The sequence below is a fragment of the Ovis aries genome, chromosome 18, assembly GCF_016772045.2.
Source record: "Ovis aries strain OAR_USU_Benz2616 breed Rambouillet chromosome 18, ARS-UI_Ramb_v3.0, whole genome shotgun sequence".
NCBI classification, from domain to species: domain Eukaryota; kingdom Metazoa; phylum Chordata; class Mammalia; order Artiodactyla; family Bovidae; genus Ovis; species Ovis aries.
The window spans coordinates 7,179,019-7,197,164 of record NC_056071.1 but is presented as its reverse complement, the minus strand read 5'-3'; positions in this window follow the sequence as shown (position 1 = coordinate 7,197,164).

Genomic DNA, 18,146 nt, shown 5'->3' with positions numbered 1-18,146 from the left:
TCCAGTTTTAGATATTCCTGGACATTAACAAAGAAAGAAGGAAATTAGAATCTTTAAAAAGAAATTGAAACTTAGCACGTATCATTTTAAAAGTAGGCACTGCCATATGAATAATTAAAATTTGATCTACTTATATTTTTAAATTTTATTTTAAAATATTTCTCCAGACAATACCGTACATGAAGTTGGTCTTGATGCCTACAGATCCATTTTGCAATTAAATGTAAAGGAATATCAATATCTTGTCTTCATTATATTTAGTATTCAGGATTTTACAATACATCTAAATTGAGACAAAAGTTTAGAGTTGAGTTTTTAAAGGAGTGATGCTAATATAAAATCTTTAAATACTACACAATATAGTTTTAGTATTAGTAAATTCATTCATTTGTCCCTGAGAACATAAGAGGTATATGGAATAAAGAGGAATGCATACAGTTACTTAAATTGTAGGATTTTTTTTTAAGAAAATGACTTTTCCTCTGTGATTTTTTAAAATGCTGTTTTATCCTAAAGTACTAAGATGTCAATAAGATTAAATTATTTTAGATAGTTAAGTTAGATTTTTAATTATATGCCTTAATATTTAGACAAAGAGAATGAAAATTTAGATTGCCTTTCAGCTCTACCTTGATTACACATAAAAGGTGATTTGTATTTTCTTCAATTATTACATTCTACATACCAAAGTCAAACTTATTTTTTCAACCTTGGAAATAAAACCACATAGTAAAACATTAATTGGAGTCTTTACACCTACACTGCCAATGTGTGGCACGTTTTGTTTTATGCAGTTTTCCTCAGGTATCCTATAAATTTCCCTTATTTTGGAACTGGAGCTGGTTGCTCATTTTCACTTTGTAAAAACTGTTTACTTGAAAAGAGTTATATCTCAAATTACTGGGCTAAATGTACCAGGTTCCCCGCCTCCCCCTGCCACCCCCACCCCACCCCCGCTCAGTGTAATATATATGGAGTGAAAAATATGAGAAACACTACAAATGGCAGTTGACAGGTAATACAACGCATTGTGATATATTCCCAGAAAGGAATGTCATTCAACAGTAGATGAATGAACTATAGCCACATGCAACCAGCAGATCTTTGAAACACAACGTCAGGTGAAGAAATGCGAGTTCCGAAAGACTGTACACATACTCCCATCTTGGCAAAGCTCTTAAAAGCAGGGAAAACAAGAGGCAAATTTTAAAGCAAAATATTTAACTACAGGCTATAATATCTTTGTTTTGCTTTGGTTTTGTCTTAGCAAGGGGATTCATGAAGAGCACAAAACCCAAGATCTTGGTTACTTCTGGGAGAAGTGGAGCAAATGGCTAAGCACATGCAGTGTTCCTGGAAACACTTTCATCCTCGGATGGGGTGGTAGACTTACAGATTTTCCATCTTGTAATTATGCTTATAACTAACACATATGTTACACATATTTCTGTATGTATAAAATATTAAAGAAAATAAGAAAAAAATTATGGGAGAGGTTCATGAAAGATCATCCCAGGTGTCCAGTAGGATTCTTCCAGATTCCAAGCTGTTTGTATAAACAAATCAGAAGCATTAAAGAATCACTAAAATTGTATAGTTAATCAAGGTCTTATTCTTAAGGATATATTTCAAAGAATAACTACCCATATCCTATCAATGAAATTCAAGACAAAACAAATCATGAAACAAAAAATGTCAGAAAATTGACTTTGTAAGTAATCAGGTTCATTAATTGAGTGCATTATGTAAACTGTTTGGCAGTTTCCTGTGAGGTTAAATAAACACCTAACTCATGATCCCTAGCTATTTAACCAAAAGAAATGAAAATATATCCACAAAGAGACGTATATGGGAATGTTGATAGTTGCTTTGCTCCTAATAGCGAAACACTGGAAACGACCCAAATGTACCTCAAAAGGGAAGAGCGCAAACAAATTGTGATCTATCCATTCAACGCAATACTGGATACCAATAAAAAAGAAAGACCTACAAATGCATACAAAAGTATAGATGAGCCTCAAAAGCATGGTAGCGAACGCATCCATCAAAAACAAGTCAAACTGTACACTTAAGATAGATGCACTTCATTGTGTGTAATTATATCTAAATTTTAAGTTTTAAAGAGTCCATTATGTAATTTAGAAATTTTGCAGCTGTTCTAAAAAAGCTTAGCACAATGCTTTCCATTTTTGCTATTATGTGAGTTAGTAGAGCTCATCTCCAACCTCCATGCCCACAGCTGTCTCTGCAAATATAAATGCACTTTCAGAGATACATCTGCCCAAGGTCCGCTACAAAGGGCTTGAGCTGAAGAAGCCACCAAGGGGTCTCCACAAAGCAACCTAGGGGCAGGAAAGAAATAAGGGATCTCCAGCTGTTCCCAGTGCCTGCACAGCCACAGCAATGTGAGTCCCAGTCTTCCTGAGATCTGTTTACACTCACCTTGAGAAGATTTCCTACTTTAGATGCTCAGGGACAGCCAGCTCATGGGGCCATCAGTGCTACATTCCTCCATAACACTTGAAATGCAAGGTGGAGGTTTCAGAAAACATTTGGACAGGGACAGGGGGACATCTCTGGGAGACTACTTCCAGAATCACGTTCTGGTGAAACATCAGTATGGGGAGTTCCTGGAAAACCCAGGCCTGAGCCAGGAGGGACAGGCACCCTTGTGCTCACCATGGATCCAAGGTGGAGGCTGGAAGGCTTCTCTCCCTGCCCAGCTTTCCACAAGCCGACGCTGGCCTGAGGGTGTGGGGGTGTTCCGCTCCTGATCATCGTCTGTGGGAAAGCAAGCCGTCCCCGGAGCCCTGTTCTGGCTCCATTTCACTTGATCTCTGAGATGGGTCTGCCTTCCTGACTCCTTCCCTTTCAATCTGAAGGATCCTTGGCTGGCAGAGAGCACAAAAGATGCTTCTTCATCTTTGAAATGCATCTTAGAAGTACCTGAAAAGTGGAGTTAAATCAAAATTTCTCTTCACTCTGATTAAAGCCACCAGCCCTGAGATGTTTCGTCAGCAGCATGCCCCGCCCCACTCTGCAAAGCAGTGTGACTCCGCCGGTCGCTGTGTGGCTCTGTTTTCTCCCCCATGAAATGATCGTATTGGAGTAGACCTTCCTGCTTCTAAAAATACCATGATTTCTTTCTTTGGTTTCTAGTTGAGAGTGGTACCTTGGTATCCCGTTTCTACCTTTAGTTTCTTTGTCAAATAATTAATAATCTATAAATCAATGCACAGGCAACAGAGGCCAGACTCCAGGGATAATTGTTTCCTAATGCATTTTATTAATCTAGATTTTTCACATATTGGAGTTTCTTAGAGCAGAACACATTTTTTTCACCAGTTCTAAATTCCCATATATATTCCAAGAATACACATATGGAAAGATGAGCAAAAATATCATCACAGCCGCAGCTGGAGCAAGTGGCCACAGGTGACCCGCAGAAGGAATAATCCCCTTATTGATCATTGAGAATGTTCCTGCAAAATGTTCTCTTCTGGATATTAAGTTCTGGTGAAGCCTTATTCTATAGAATATATTTGCACATTTTTTCAGTGAAAAAAATAATTTGAGAGGCATCAGTGTGTCAGGCTCCGTAATAGAACCAAACTCTTGCTGGCCTCGTGGACCCACTGCAAATAAGTGAGACCTTAAAGTTATGTAGCTCTCTGCTGCTCCACAGTGTGCAGACCACATCTGGAGAATTGGTGTGTTTATGTCTGTCTGTGGAGGACCACGGATCCACAAGAGAATGCCGTACTGGCGCAGGGCAAGAACGGCAAAGGATTGCTTCCTGTATCCCATGAGGGGTGATTAAGACATACAGACATTAAGTTTTATGTGACGTCTGTTTTCATATGCTTGGAAAATGATTCCTAGGCTTGACCCAGGTAACTCCAATGGGCAGAGCTAGCCCAAAGGGAAGGAAAGGAGGTATTGTTTGTTTTTAAGAATGTTTCTTCTTTTCCAGCAGAAACAAATAACTACCGTTATCTTGCAGGCTCTGCTTGCAACACTGCCTTGTGTGGGAAAGAGCTCAGCATCAGGAGGCAGAGACGGGATCCACACCTACTGGGCAAACTGTCCAAAGAAGCACTGGATTAACAGAGGCCAGCATGGTAATACCTGAGGTCCCTTCCAATGCCAGGATCACTAGCTATTTGGGTTCTACTTCTGGGCTTGGATAATTGTGTATTATGGCCACTGAAGGGGCCTCCCTTTGCTTTAAATTTATAGTGAACAGCTTCAATGTTGAAGATGTATTGGGTTTCCCTGGAGGCTCAGATGGTAAAGAATCAGCCTGCAATGCAGGAGACCTGGGTTCAATCCCTGGATCGGGAAGATGCCTTGGAGAAGGGAATGGGGCTACCCACTCCAGCATTCTTGCCTGGAGAATTCCGTGAACAGAGGAACCTGACAAGCTACGGTCCACGGGGTCGCAAAGAGTCAGACACAACTGAACGACTAACAGTTTCACTTTCTTTCTTTCAAAGTTGAAGAGGTGTTAGTTTAGTAGGATATTGTATGTATTTTACATTATAGAAACCCTAATGAGACAGCTCCTGAAAGAGGTCCAAACCCGAGTTCCAACAGGTCAGAAAGTCAAGTTAGGAGGTCAGGGATTGCTTTCAAACCAATCATATTAAGGGGATGGTTGAGGCAAGTGGGACTCAGGTGGAGGTTAAGATGACCGGTGCACTGGTGTGTCTTACAGTGGGCTATGTCAGAGCAGGGAGTGGGAGCCCTGATTTTTAGAACTTTCTAATTTTCCTTGATTAGAAAATCAAGGAGATTCCACTATGGCTAATTTAAGCAACGAGTGTGAGATCCCTGAGCACACAATTCTGAAGAGATGGACAGCTGGCTTTCGTGAGACCCTGCGCGCCTGCTGCAGTCTCCACTGGATTCAGACACCCAAGAATCTTGCATTACCTTTGTAACAAATTAAATATGTATTCTGTAAGGAATTTTTAAGCAACTCAATACAAAAAAAAAAAAAAAACCACAATAGCCATAAACAGGCAATTCACAGAAGAAATCAGAGCAGCCAATAAGTAGGAAAATATACTCAGCAATCTGGTTGGCAAAATTAAGAATTGGACTGTACCAGCTTTTCACAGGGATGACCGGCAGAACTGAATTCTTGTGTACCTACCCTACAACCCAACAATGCCACTCATACAGAGTATATCCTAAAATCTTTTGACATTTGCACTGGAAGACACATGTAAGAGTTATCACAGAACCATTATTTTCAACCGTAAAAAAAAAAAAATCCCTAATTGTCCCTCAGGGGAAGGATGAAAAATGGTGTGTTATTTTTACAATAAGATACTATACAGAGGTCAAGATGAGTGAACTAGATATAAGTAATCAAGATCAACAGAGATAAATTTAACAACCAATATTGTATGAAGGAGCAATTTGCAAAAGTTACATAACCACATGCTACTGTTTATGAGGGCTTCCCTGGTGGCTCAGACAGTAAAGAATCTGCTTGAAATGCAGGAGACCTGGGTTCAACCCCTGGTTTGGGAAGATCCCCTGGAGGAGGGTATGGCAACCACTCCAGTGTTCTTGCCTGGAGACTCCCCCATGGACAGAGGAGCCTGAAGGGCTACAGTCCATGGAATCACAAAGTGTTGGGCTGAAGTGACTTAGCCATGCATGCATGCACTGTTCATGTAACTATTAACACAAAAACAACAGCATATCTTGTTCGTGGAAATATACGTATGTAACATGCATGGAAATGGTTCCTGGAAAGACAAATGGGGCAAAATGCTAGTATCTGTTAAACCTACCTGATGGGTACCTGTGTGTCTGTTCAATTACTTTCTGAACTTTTCTTTACAATTGAATCATTTCATAATTTTCATTTTCCTTTTCTTAAATACACTTTTAATTTTAGAACAGTTTAAATTTAGAGAATTTGGCAAGGCGTGCAGACGGTTCCTGTACACCCCAGTCTCAATTACTTCTGTTATTAACATCTTATATTACTATTGTACATTTGTCACAAGCAATGAACCAACACCGATATACCATTATTAACTAAAGCTCATACTTTATTTGAATATTCTCCAGTTCTCCCGTAATTTCTGTTTCCTGCTCCAGGATCCCATCTAGGGCCCTATGCCACATTTAGGGGTTATGTTCTCTTGGACTTCTCTTGACTGTGAGAGCTTCTCAGGCTTTCCATGTTTCTGAGGACCTTGACAGCTTTGAAAAGTACAGGTCAGATGTTTTGTAGAATGTTCCTCGATTGGAATTTGTCTGGTGTTTTTCTCATGATCCGACTGGGATAATGTGTTTCAGGAAGGAAAGCAACCAAGCAAGAGCCATCTTGTCACGTCATATCAAGGACACGAACAGGCATCCCGACATCACTGTTGATGCTAGCCTTGATCACCTGGTTGAGGGAGAATTTATCAATTTTCTCCACTGTTACTGTTTAACTCCCTTTCTTTCTATACCGTCCTTTTTGGAAAAAGTCACTATGCTTAAGGAATGGGAAGTTAGGTTCCCTCTCCTTCATGGTGGAGTTTCTTCATAAATTATTTAGAGTTCTTCTGCATGGGAGATTAGTTTATTCTCCTCATTTATTTCTTTCTTTAGCCATTATTTGTATCAGTATGAACGCATGTATATTTATTTCATATTTGGGGGTGTAATTCAATTCAACTTTTTTTTGCTTTGCCCAATTTGTTCCAGCTTTGGCTATTGGGAGTTCTTCAGTTGGCTTTTGGGTCCCTTTGGCATGTCTTCATCGTTGCATTTTGATTGTTCTCAGAGGTTTTTTTTTTTTTTTTTCCCCAGCTTCTCCTTATTTCCTGCCGCTTTGAGATACTTCAGATCTTCTCTATCTCCTCCCCAGTCCAGCAATCATTTCTCCAAGAGGTCTGGTTCCTTCTGCTGGAGAATTCTATCAGAAACCAAAATCTAGGCACTGGGTGTGCCTATTGCTACTGAGGTGTCATTGCTTCCAGGCCCCTCAGTTGACAGAACAAGGAAATATATGTGTGTGTACTAACTTGGGTATTCACATGTTCTGGGTCTAGGTTAAACCAAGCAAGAACTAATAGTGAAGTCTCATACCGAATCGCCAGATCGAATCTATTAGCAATGGGTCACCCTGACCTCTTCCCCTGCTCCAACAGGGGCAAACCTGGCTCTCGCCATCTGCCATCCACCTATGGATTTAGATGGATGTTCCTTTCATAATTTTTATACATTATATAAAAATTTATAATTCCATTTATGATTTTTTTTAAATGAAAGCTATAGGGAAATGCTGCAACTTATTGCAACATCCAGACCAAAGGTACAGATTAGTTACAGAGCAGACATCTGAAGGACAAGATGTCATGATGCATTCAGGGCACAGACTTTCTGTTGGTGCCTTGTACCTTTCCAGAGGGCCATCTTGGAAACGTGGGCAAAATGTCCTTTCAAAACGAGTCCCACTTGGGAAGAATGAAAACGACCAAAGCACACCTGGAGGGATTCTTGACGATTAGGCAAGAGGTGGGTGCTAAAGAGAAAAGCAAGACTGAAAACATTCATTTCAACTGCAGTTCTTACCTTCTTTTGAATAATGGATTCCTCTGAGACTTGGGAGGGCTGTGGACCCTCAACCCAGGAAGACATTCAAATAGCTCAAGCAGCATGAAAAAACAGTGGGGAAACCTCACCTGTGAGTCCCTATGTGCTCGTCAAGTTAAGGAAACCTCATGAGCATGATATGAATGTCAAGTTCATTTGCTTGCTTTTCAGTAGGGAGGAGTGAGCAAGTGAGCTCCATGTGGAGGCTGCATTGTTTCAGCCTGGCTGTTTTCAGGATGGGCCAAGCTCTTGCCTTCCAGCTGCAAGCCTGGCATCTGTGACATGTATAGCAAATTCCCATTTATAGCAAGTGGCAAATGACATCAAGTTTCTATAGAAATAAACATTTTTTAATTTTAAAATAAATCTGTTTTATTTTTAATAAAATCACTTTGAAAAAACATATGAAGTGATATTTGGGACATTAGGGAACTAAAGTTTTGGAAACAGGTACAAAGAGATGGTACCTTGAGTCTAATGAAAAGCATACATGCTTTGAAACCAGAAGGGTTTGGGTTCAAACCCCCTCTTTGCAAATTTGCCAGCTGCGGGATCGTGGCTGTAGGTGAAACTTGCCCTGTCTGTATAAAATTCAGCCAGTGTTGTCCACCAGTGTTCCTCCAAGTGTACCACCCCCATGAGAATCAGCTGGAGTTCTTGTAAAATGGAAATTTCCAGGCTGCCACGCAAGAACTTTCATCATCAGATAGAATCCCAGGGGGCAAAATGTAGAAATCTGCATTTTAATAAGGGCTCTCCCAATGATTTGTATGATGTTCTGAAAGCTGTGGAGAGGATGAAATAAGCTGAAATAGGTAAAGCACTTGGGCACAGGAGCAGGAAGGACACTGTTGTTCTGAACTGCCAGCTCTCTGAGCATCACCTCCCAAGGGACCCCAAAGGCCTTGCTTAGGGCTGTCATGGGCAGCTGTGCAGCTTGTGCATCGCACAAGTGTGGTGCCCTGGAATTGCACTTGTGCACTTGGCAGTGCACTTGGCACCCTGGAATTGCGTGCTATATAAACTGTATGCTCACGCATGGCCTTCTTCTCAGAAGCTCAGCTGATCTAGACCCTTTGTTTCCGGTTTTGAGCCTGTTTCTCCCAGCCTTCCTTATAATACTTAGCTTCACAGCAGCCTTTTGATGAATTCCTTCACTGATCAGGGGGCCTAGAATTGGATTTCACTTGGTACAATCAAGAAACTCGACAGTGACCAGTGACTGCTCTGCACCCTTCTCCCAAGCATTTCTCGGTTGTGTTCCTGGGGTTTGTGGGGTGCCGTAGAGTGGCTCTGTGGCTGAGAAGCTCAGTCTGTCAAGATATGACCAGTTCCCTATCCAAGCTCTGCTTTCTGCTTCAAGCTGTTTTATGGGTTGGATTTTGGCTCCCCAGTTCATTTGGAAAGAATAATTCCACTACTTTTAAAAAAAGTTTGAAAATCACTGCCTGTTACAAGATACCCTCAAAGAAATGGTGCCATGTGGCTGGCAATGAGGTGGAGAGTTGGGGTGGGTGGGGGCAGCCTCGAGTCCATAGATGGAGGCAGAGGCCAAGCTGGGGGTCCGTAGGGCTCCCTAGATGCCAAGTAGCCAAGGTCCGCGTGGCAGAAGTAAAAGCTGTTTCTAGGGAGCATCCATTCCCAGAGGAGGAAATCTTTGAGGCCCCCGAAGCCACCCTGCCCTGCCCATGGGAAAATTGATTAAGTCCAAAGACCACAGCCAAGAAAGGGCTCCAGAGTCGTCACTGAAGGCCCAAGGGAGAGAGGCAAAGGGCAGTTTCCCTTGTTCTGGGGACACCAGCCTATGGGGGTGAGAGTGAAGGAGGCCAGAAGGGTCTGGACATTTTCCGCAGGAACCAGAGCTCCCCTCTGCCCCTCCTGGATCTGCAGCACCTGGAGCTCAGAGATGTTTCCTCCAGCTCCAAAGTTTGACATTTGCAATGAAAGTGAAAGTGAAGTCACTCAATCGTGTCTGATTCTTTGTGACCCTGTGGACTGTACCCTACCAGGCTCCTCCGTCCATGGGATTCTCCAGGCAAGAATACTGGAGTGGGTTGCCATTTCCTTCTCCAGGGGATCTTCCTGACCCAGGGATCGAACCTGGGTTTCCCGCATTGGAGGCAGATGCTTTAATCTCTGAGCCACCAGGGAAAACCAAGAGACGTTAAATTTTTCTTAAACATTTCCTCTTGGTTCATGACTATGACAGTAGAAAAAAATGTATGCAACAGGAAAAAAAAAAAAAGATGGTGTGTTGACTATTGTTACAAATGTCATTTGTTGGCCTCCTTACCATGGATCCGCTGCCACTGGACCACTGCTTGCTTCTTGCTTTTCGTTGGGTCACCAACCGGGGAGTGCGGGGTGTTCATCCCACTTTTGTAGCTCTGCACCAGGCTTTTCTCTTGATTTACTGATTTATTCTCTCTTTTTTTTTAACCAATTCCCATCCCCCTCCATAGCCATATTTATTACCATAAAGGTAGGCAGCAAAAATATTACATTTCGTATATAATTGAAAAGCTAGAGTATAGTGAAAGACACATCACTACAGCCGCGGCTGGGGCGGGGGGTCCACTTAATAAAAGTTATGGACATTCTCCCCGGAAAAATCTACCTCTATTCAATGATACAATTTTGCAATTTCTGGGGTTCAAGGACTCCTAAGGCCCTATGTGAACACTCTTTGAACTGCAAGTTCATTACCCCTGTGATATAAGGAAATTGTGAGAATTAGGAAAGTATTTGAAATGCAGACTCCTAAACGGACTGCATTTTTTGTTCTTTTCAAAGTCATAAAATTAAATTTTACTGGGATAACAAATTACAATGAAACGAATTTTACATCAAAGAACAGACAGTGACCATTTGTAATTAGTGTAACGTAACATTGCTTTCATAGTAGCAGATTCCTCCAGAAGACGAGACAGAGAGCTTACCCTTGCGGAGTGCTTACTTGGGGCTGGCTTTGCACCTGCCGTACCATCTCCTTTCCCTTAGCTGACAGAGATGGTCACTACCATGGCGACTTTGACAGATGGGGAAACTACAGCGTAAGGAGAGGGTAGGAGGGTACCCCAAGTGGTAACATTACAGTGTTAAAAGTTCTGCCTTAACCAGACACAGAGAACCTTTACCACTTACAATACACTACTTACAAAATGAATTTATTTAGCAAAGGATCATTAACATTTTTCTGTGGATGAATTTGAATTCAACCTCATTACAGTAACATTTTTAAATAGTAGAATTAGGGTTTCCTGTGCCATTTCTGATTACACCATTAGGTTCCTTTGTCTCCTGTACTTGGAGTTTCATTTGGAAAGGAGCTAAAAAACAGAAACAAAACATCTTTCATCTGCCCCCTCCCCCCCGAAACAAAAAAAAAAAACATGTATTTCTACAGTAGGTCATACCTTTAAAGGAAAACTTCCCCCTTGAGCACTGCTCAGCCCACCAAGCCTTGCATGTCTCAGGAACAAGTCGCCCTGTGTCCCAGAGATGGGGTAGGTTGTTCATCTCCGCACCCTCAGACCCCTCTTATCAGCCGCACTCATTGCAAAGGATTCACGGGCAGCGTTGGGTCACTCCTTGCGTCAGTGTTGCTCGAGGCTGTGTGTGCGCATGTGGAGCACTCAGTAAAATTGCTCAACTGAGCTGAATTCCTACTTTTTTCAACTGGGGAAATTTTTAATGCAGGAAAGAAAAGGAGAAAAGTTTTGAAAAGACACATTACCCATGAGCCAGGATTTGCAGCCGACGATAAGATTTTCTCATTTTTGCTTGAGAATCTTCATTTTGCTTAAAATAAAACTTACAAGGAGGTTTCATTCTCTTCCTACCTATTGCAGAGAAAGTGATGATTATTATTTTGGAATGCATCTTTCCAATCTATACTTTTGTGCTTTTACTACTGAGTAATGCTTAATATTATTTTACACGATTTAAAACATCTTACTTTTTCTGCATTTTAGATTTAAACATCTTGCTTTTTAAATGTAACATGTGTTCAAGATCTATTTACGTTGGCACATGCATGTCTGTATCTATGTGTGTGTGCTCTTTGCGATCCGTGGACTACATAGCCCACCAGGCTCCTCTGTCCGCAGAATTTTCCAGGCAAAAATACAGGAGCAGATTGTTTCCTATTCTAGGGCGTCTTCATGACCCAGGGACCGGACCCACGTCTCTTGCATCTCCTGCATTGGCAGGCAGATTCTTTTACCACTGCACCACCTGGAAAGCCGGGGTTGGCACGCAGAGTTCTAGTTTATTTGTCTTAGTTATTACGTAACATCCCACGATTTGTATACACCACGTTTTCCTTGTTTGTTCCCAAGTGAAAGGCATTCAGGGACCCCTTGCCCTGAGAAACAATGCTGTAATGAACATCCGTATTACAACTCAGGTTACATTTTGTACAAATTACTAAACACATCATTGCAAATAGGGGAAGGATGTTGGTAGAATAGGAGGTCATGCTGGCTCATGTGTAATTTTTCCCAACATGTCACTATTCTGAAGCACTTGAAAGAGAAAGTCTTAGCAATGAATACAGACCTGAGCTGAAAATCTACAGAAATATCTTTTGCAGATAACGACAGGAGTGCAGATGAAGGAATCAGAAGCTTCCCCCCTTGTATTAAAACCATAGAGTAATGAAGAAGGCTATCCTTAGAGTCATATTTTAAATTTTTATGAAAATGCTCTCTGCTAAAGGATATCCACACTTAGCGGTCCAGGAAGGAAAGAGCTTGGAAGGACAGATGTCTGGGACTAAAGGAGCAAATGCCAGCAGTGTATTAACTGTCCTGTATTTGTTATGATTTAAAAAAATTATTTTTGTTTTTGTTAGTTCTTGTGTGACCAGTTCCACAGTTTTTGAGTGATCTTCCCGAACCCTGTTTTCCCCATAAAACTTGCTGTTTTTAGTGGAGGAATTTGCACTTATTTCCTTAAGTGCAAGTTTCTCTAGAGTACACACCTCGCAGTGGAATTGCTGGGTCACGGGAGATGAACATTTTCAGCTATTCTAGATTTCCCCAAATCACCCTTTAAAATGACTTCACCGATCTACACTTCCATCAGCAGGGAAGAGTCCTGACTTCCCTGCTTCGATGCTGTTACCTGATGCTGTTAAACCTGGCTTTTAGCAGCATCGTGGGTGTAAAATGCTTTCTCATGGTTGTTTTAATTTGCAGTCCCCTGGTTGCTAGTGAAGTCACGCATATTTTCAGATGCTTATTGTCCATTCTGCTTTCCTTTCCTGGTTATTACCAGTTCAACACTTTGTCAGTTTTTAAGCTGAACTGTTTGTCTTTTTTTTATTAACTTTTAGGAATTCTTTATGCATTCTAGACATGAATCTTTTGCCTATCTACTTTTACATCCCCTTCCCAATGTCCCCACTCTCTGTATGGCTGTTTTTTTATATGTCTGTTCCACCATAAAAACACTGCATTTTTTTTTTTTCTGGAATACATCCTAGGTAACTGTGATTTTAGATTATAGAGTTAGCTTGTACAGCTAGAAAAATTTGAAGTCCAGGTGTTTGTAAACATTCTTTTTCTCCTCTCCACGTGCTATCCATTCTCCTGTTTCTAGAACCTTCTCTGTCTGCATAAGCATTTTCAAAGCAGACAACAAGAGATAACCCCTATCCTGGAAACTGTGGGCCAGATTTACTTTGTTTGCCAGGTCAATTAGAAAAAAAATTTCATGGGAAAACTTCAGAAGGGTTAAACATCATGTTTGAGTTGGATTCTTTGTAGATGTCTTAAACTTGTGAGAAAACAGTATACTTTATTAAATTCCATGATTCTTATTGTTAAACTATTCAAACCATAAGCAATCAATCATGCTTTTCTGATGAGTTACCTAACAAAAATTTCCTTAAACAGAATTGCATTTCAGACTAAATTTTAAAAGTGGCAATCTGGTTTTTTTTAATTAGATACCTAACTTTAAAAAAAAAAAAAACTTAGAGTCTGCCTGCAAGTGAAAATTTCATGTGTGGAAATGTGAGGAAAAGATCTAAGTATTGGCAAAAGATTGCAATAAAGTAAACGATGTGGTTTTCTCAGGGGTGATTTTGCAACTTGAAGCATTCCAAAAAGAGTTAGTGATCACAAAGTTTCTTTTAGCGTCTAGCCTTGAAATACTTGGCATATGTAGAGCTCTTTCAGATATTTGGATAAATTAAATTTATATTGACGTTTTCTAAAGTTGGCATAAGTTTCTAGCTGGTGTGGGCACATGTCAAACCCAGAACATTTTGAGGCAATCAATTTTACAACTGATAGATATCAACATCAAACTGTTCCTTCCTATACTATATTCCTAAAAGCTGAGTCACACTGAGGTTTAAAATATGTCATTTTTTCCTGATAAAAAGCAGCAGCTTCCTCAAAAATTAATCACAGGATTACCATGTGAGCCAGCAACTCCTCTCCTGGGTATATACCCAAAGAATTGAAAGCAGAGTCTTGAACAAATATTTGTACACCAGCATTACTCACAATGGCCAAAAGGTGGAAACAATTCAAGTGTCCATCAAGAGATGGATGGATAAACAAAATTTGGTATATCCTTACAATACTATATTATTTAGCTTTTAAAAGGAAGAAAATCTTAACACATGGTGCAACATGGATGAACCTTGAAAGCGCGGAAAGTGAAATAAACCAGATACAAAAGGGGAAATATTGCATGATTTCACTTACATAAAACACCTACAGTAGGGCAACTCACAGAGACAGATAATAGATCAGAGGTTTTCAGAGGCTGAGAGAAGAGGGGAAGGAGGAGTTATTGTTTCTTGGGTACAGAGTTTCTATTGGAAGAAGATGCAAAAGTTTTTGGAAATAGTGGTGATAACTAAATAACATGTGGATATAATTAATGTCACTAAATTGTATACATAAAAATAGTTAAAATGGCAAAATTTATGGTATGTATATCTTACCATCATAAAAGAAAGTTTTCAAAGGCAATTACTTCAAGCCCCTCCCCCAATAAAGCAAAAATACTATTAAAGAAAGCTTGGAAAGCCTATAAAGTAAAATAAAATTAAAGCCACTTGCTATCTCAACGTGCTGTGATAATGAACCTGAACAATGAGCTGTGCATTTTGTCCCCTGGTCACAGGTGTATGCATGCAGACGCTCGCCCAGCATCAGCCAGTGCAGGGTCAAGCTTCTCTCAGTTCTAACAATCAGTAGCATCCATTCTTATCTGTGAGCCTTATTTAAATCAATCGACTATTGTTGGATATATAATGTGTTTTCAGTACTTTCTCAATTTTAAACAATTTTGTAATGGACATTCTTGTCATGCATTTTATGAACATTTCATTATTTCCTTAGGATAAATTCTTCAAAGCAAAATTACTGGGTCAAAGAATATGAACTTTAAAAACAAATCTTCTAATGTCCATGTACTATTCGCCTTGCAGGAATTTTATTGCATTTTGTGACTTTATTGCCTCTTCTCCAACAGTGTCACATTTGATAAACGTCTCTAAAATTAATGAAAATAAATTCCCTGTAGAGGATGTGATTCTAAAACTGTTAGGCTAATGATACTATTGGTACAGAAAAGAAAAGAAGGAAGCAATCAATAGAGGTCTGGTACATTAGAATGATTAGCCATTCTCTGCCACTCTTATCTGGATGGAGCCACCCTTCGGGCTCTGCTTGCTGGGGAAGTTACACCTGGTGCTGCCCGCCCACCTTCCAAGACTCCTCCAGCCACACCTAAGTGCTCCCTTTCCAGTTTCTTTATCATCGCTCCTCCCTTTCCTTTGGCCATGAAATGCTTTTCCTCACCCACTTCCTCAACTAGAGTCATTTATTCTTTGAGGTACATCTCTAACGAACCTCTGAGGGCCTGAGGTGGAGCAATCTGGAACCTAAGGAAGAGGAAACACCAAAGGCATAAATGCAGCTCACAGATGGGCAGGAAGAGGCGAGGTCCTTCTCAGGTAAGGCTGCTGCCCATGCACAGACTGCCATCCAAAGCCAGTGGGGGTTGTGGGGCAGTGAGGATTCTGGGTCTGTGTAGGAGGTTAGCTGGCAGTGAAGGGGGTTGAGCCCCCTCGAGAGAGAGAGCTCAGGAAGAGAGGCAGGACAGACTTGGCAGACAGCCCCAGTGCCCGGAATATGGTGACTTTGGACCGAGTGCTCAATTCTTGAATTGCACTCAGACTGTAAAATATAAAAAATACTGTCTTCAGGTATTAATGAAGCAGTCACATGGGTTTGTGTCATACCGTAACCTTTGCATGTGTGATCTAGTTTTTAGAATTTGTTTTGAGCCTCAGAACTAATGTGTGAAATTGGTAGTACAGCATTGTCATTCCTTTTCACCCTGCTTCATACGTGCAGACTCCGAGATTCCTGGAAAACTGGCCAAAGTAGCAACTCACACCCAGGACTTCTGGCCCCAGGTCCTGAGCATTCTCCCAAGTTGCTCTTCCAAAAACATAGCCACTCTGTGAGATCTGTGACTTTTCTGATGTGAAAGTGTCGTGTCAAAATGCAACATGCATAAAGAACTAATGGCAGAGAGCGTTTCCATGCAAATGACCCTTCTGAAAAGAGCAGAAGACATTTTCCCTTTCTGAAAGTAAGGGGTTAAAACGCACAGAGATGCTGTATGACAATGTTGTAGATGCTCTGAGAATGAAAAGTGTGAATGGTATTTGTTTTTAAAAATACCATTTATTCTAAACAACTTGTTATTAAATGTATAAAGATATTTAAAATGTATTTTTATGACACACACAACTTTACTAAAAGGTGGAAGAATGGTACAGTTTCTGATTGAAATATTTTTGTTTTATTTTTAAAACAAAATATCAGAAAGATATTTAACTAAATATCATGTTAGCTGATACCAGGAACGACATAGACACTGGATGGTTATAACCATCCATAAGTCAAAAGAGATTTGGTTTTAGATTGCTTGAATAACACATAAATCTTCTTTGAGCAGTTTTTGCTCAAGGAAAAAGGTCCCCAGGAATTTAATTAGAGAAGTAGAAAAGATCATTGATAATTTTCTTTTGCTTAGTTCCCTCAATAGGGTAAATGTACTTCTGATTTCAGTAGCGATCTTGTTAAGGTGTGATCTGAGAAATGTCTACCAAAAAGCACATAATTTCTGTATGAGTCAGGGCTTAAGAATGCATTCTTTCCTTTTCTATTTTTCAGCCTAAGATTTTAATTTTATTTATTAATAAAATAATTTTAAACAATATCCACCTTATTTGAGCAAATCTTCGATTGTTTATATTATTTCAGCCTTTTTCTGATTTTTATCCATATTTTAATGGACTTCATATCATTATCCATAGTTTCATACATGTTAGATACTTTTATGTTCCACTTTTTTCACTTTTAATTGTTTGTTTACAATTTTTCAATATATCTGCAATCACCTTTAAATTTTTCTGTTTTCTTGGAAAGCAGTAACTTTCAAACTTTCTTTAGTAGAATAATTCTTTTATCAGACAACATCCTGTATGGTTTGGTGGGATATCCACCCAGTCCAGAACTACCATGATAGTTCATTTCACCATTTACGATTCCCCTTTCCTGTACAGTTAAACTGTTTTCAGTGTTTGGAAATTCAAACAATGATATTAGTATCTTTACACATGACCTGTTAAAAGCTAATTTCACTGGGATAGATTCCAGAGACAAATCTTTATGAGTGGGATAGTTTTTTGGTTTGTTTGCTATATGCATTATCAGATTTTTTTCCAGAGGAAACAAACCAAATCTTATTGTCATCCACAGACAAGAGCTTCCTGTTTCCCCAAAGCCCAGCTAGCAACAAATTTTGTCATTCACTTTAAATTGGTGGGTGGGAAATGATGGCACACTGATTCAGTTTGAATTTGTTTAAATTTTAGAAAACGTGGTTGGCTCATCAGATGTTGATTTCCTATTGGTGCTTAATTTAAACCATCCAATTTTTTCAAACATTTGTCTCTTGAGCACTGATGCTTGGTTCTGTTCTAATACATTTATTTAAAGTTTTCATCTATTTTAAATAAGAAACATTTGCTTATCATTTATTTCAAGTGTTTTATATCTATAGAAGACTTTTAGAAATTGAATTCCATCAACCTACTTTCTCTGTTGCTTGAATCATCAAAATTATTTTCATACATAGTTCTATTCTGTTTTCTCCTAGTTTTCTTGTTATTATTACCATTATTAATTTACCATTTACTCCATTCACTTTTTATTATGATGTGTAGGTGTGAGTTAATTTTTTCTTCATTTTTATTTCTAATTACTCCCAAAGATCCATTAAATAATCACCTCTCCATTTGCTTTGTTAATATTTATCATTTACCAAGTGTATGTAAGCTTGCTCCTACATTCCCTGTTGAGTTTAAATTTGTTTCTGTTTTTAAACCAAAAGCATAAAGATTTTTATTTTCAAATTTATATTATTGTGTGCTTTCTAAAATTTTTTGATAAGCATGCATTTTATTTGTTTTCAATATTTTACGAGGTCAAGTCTTT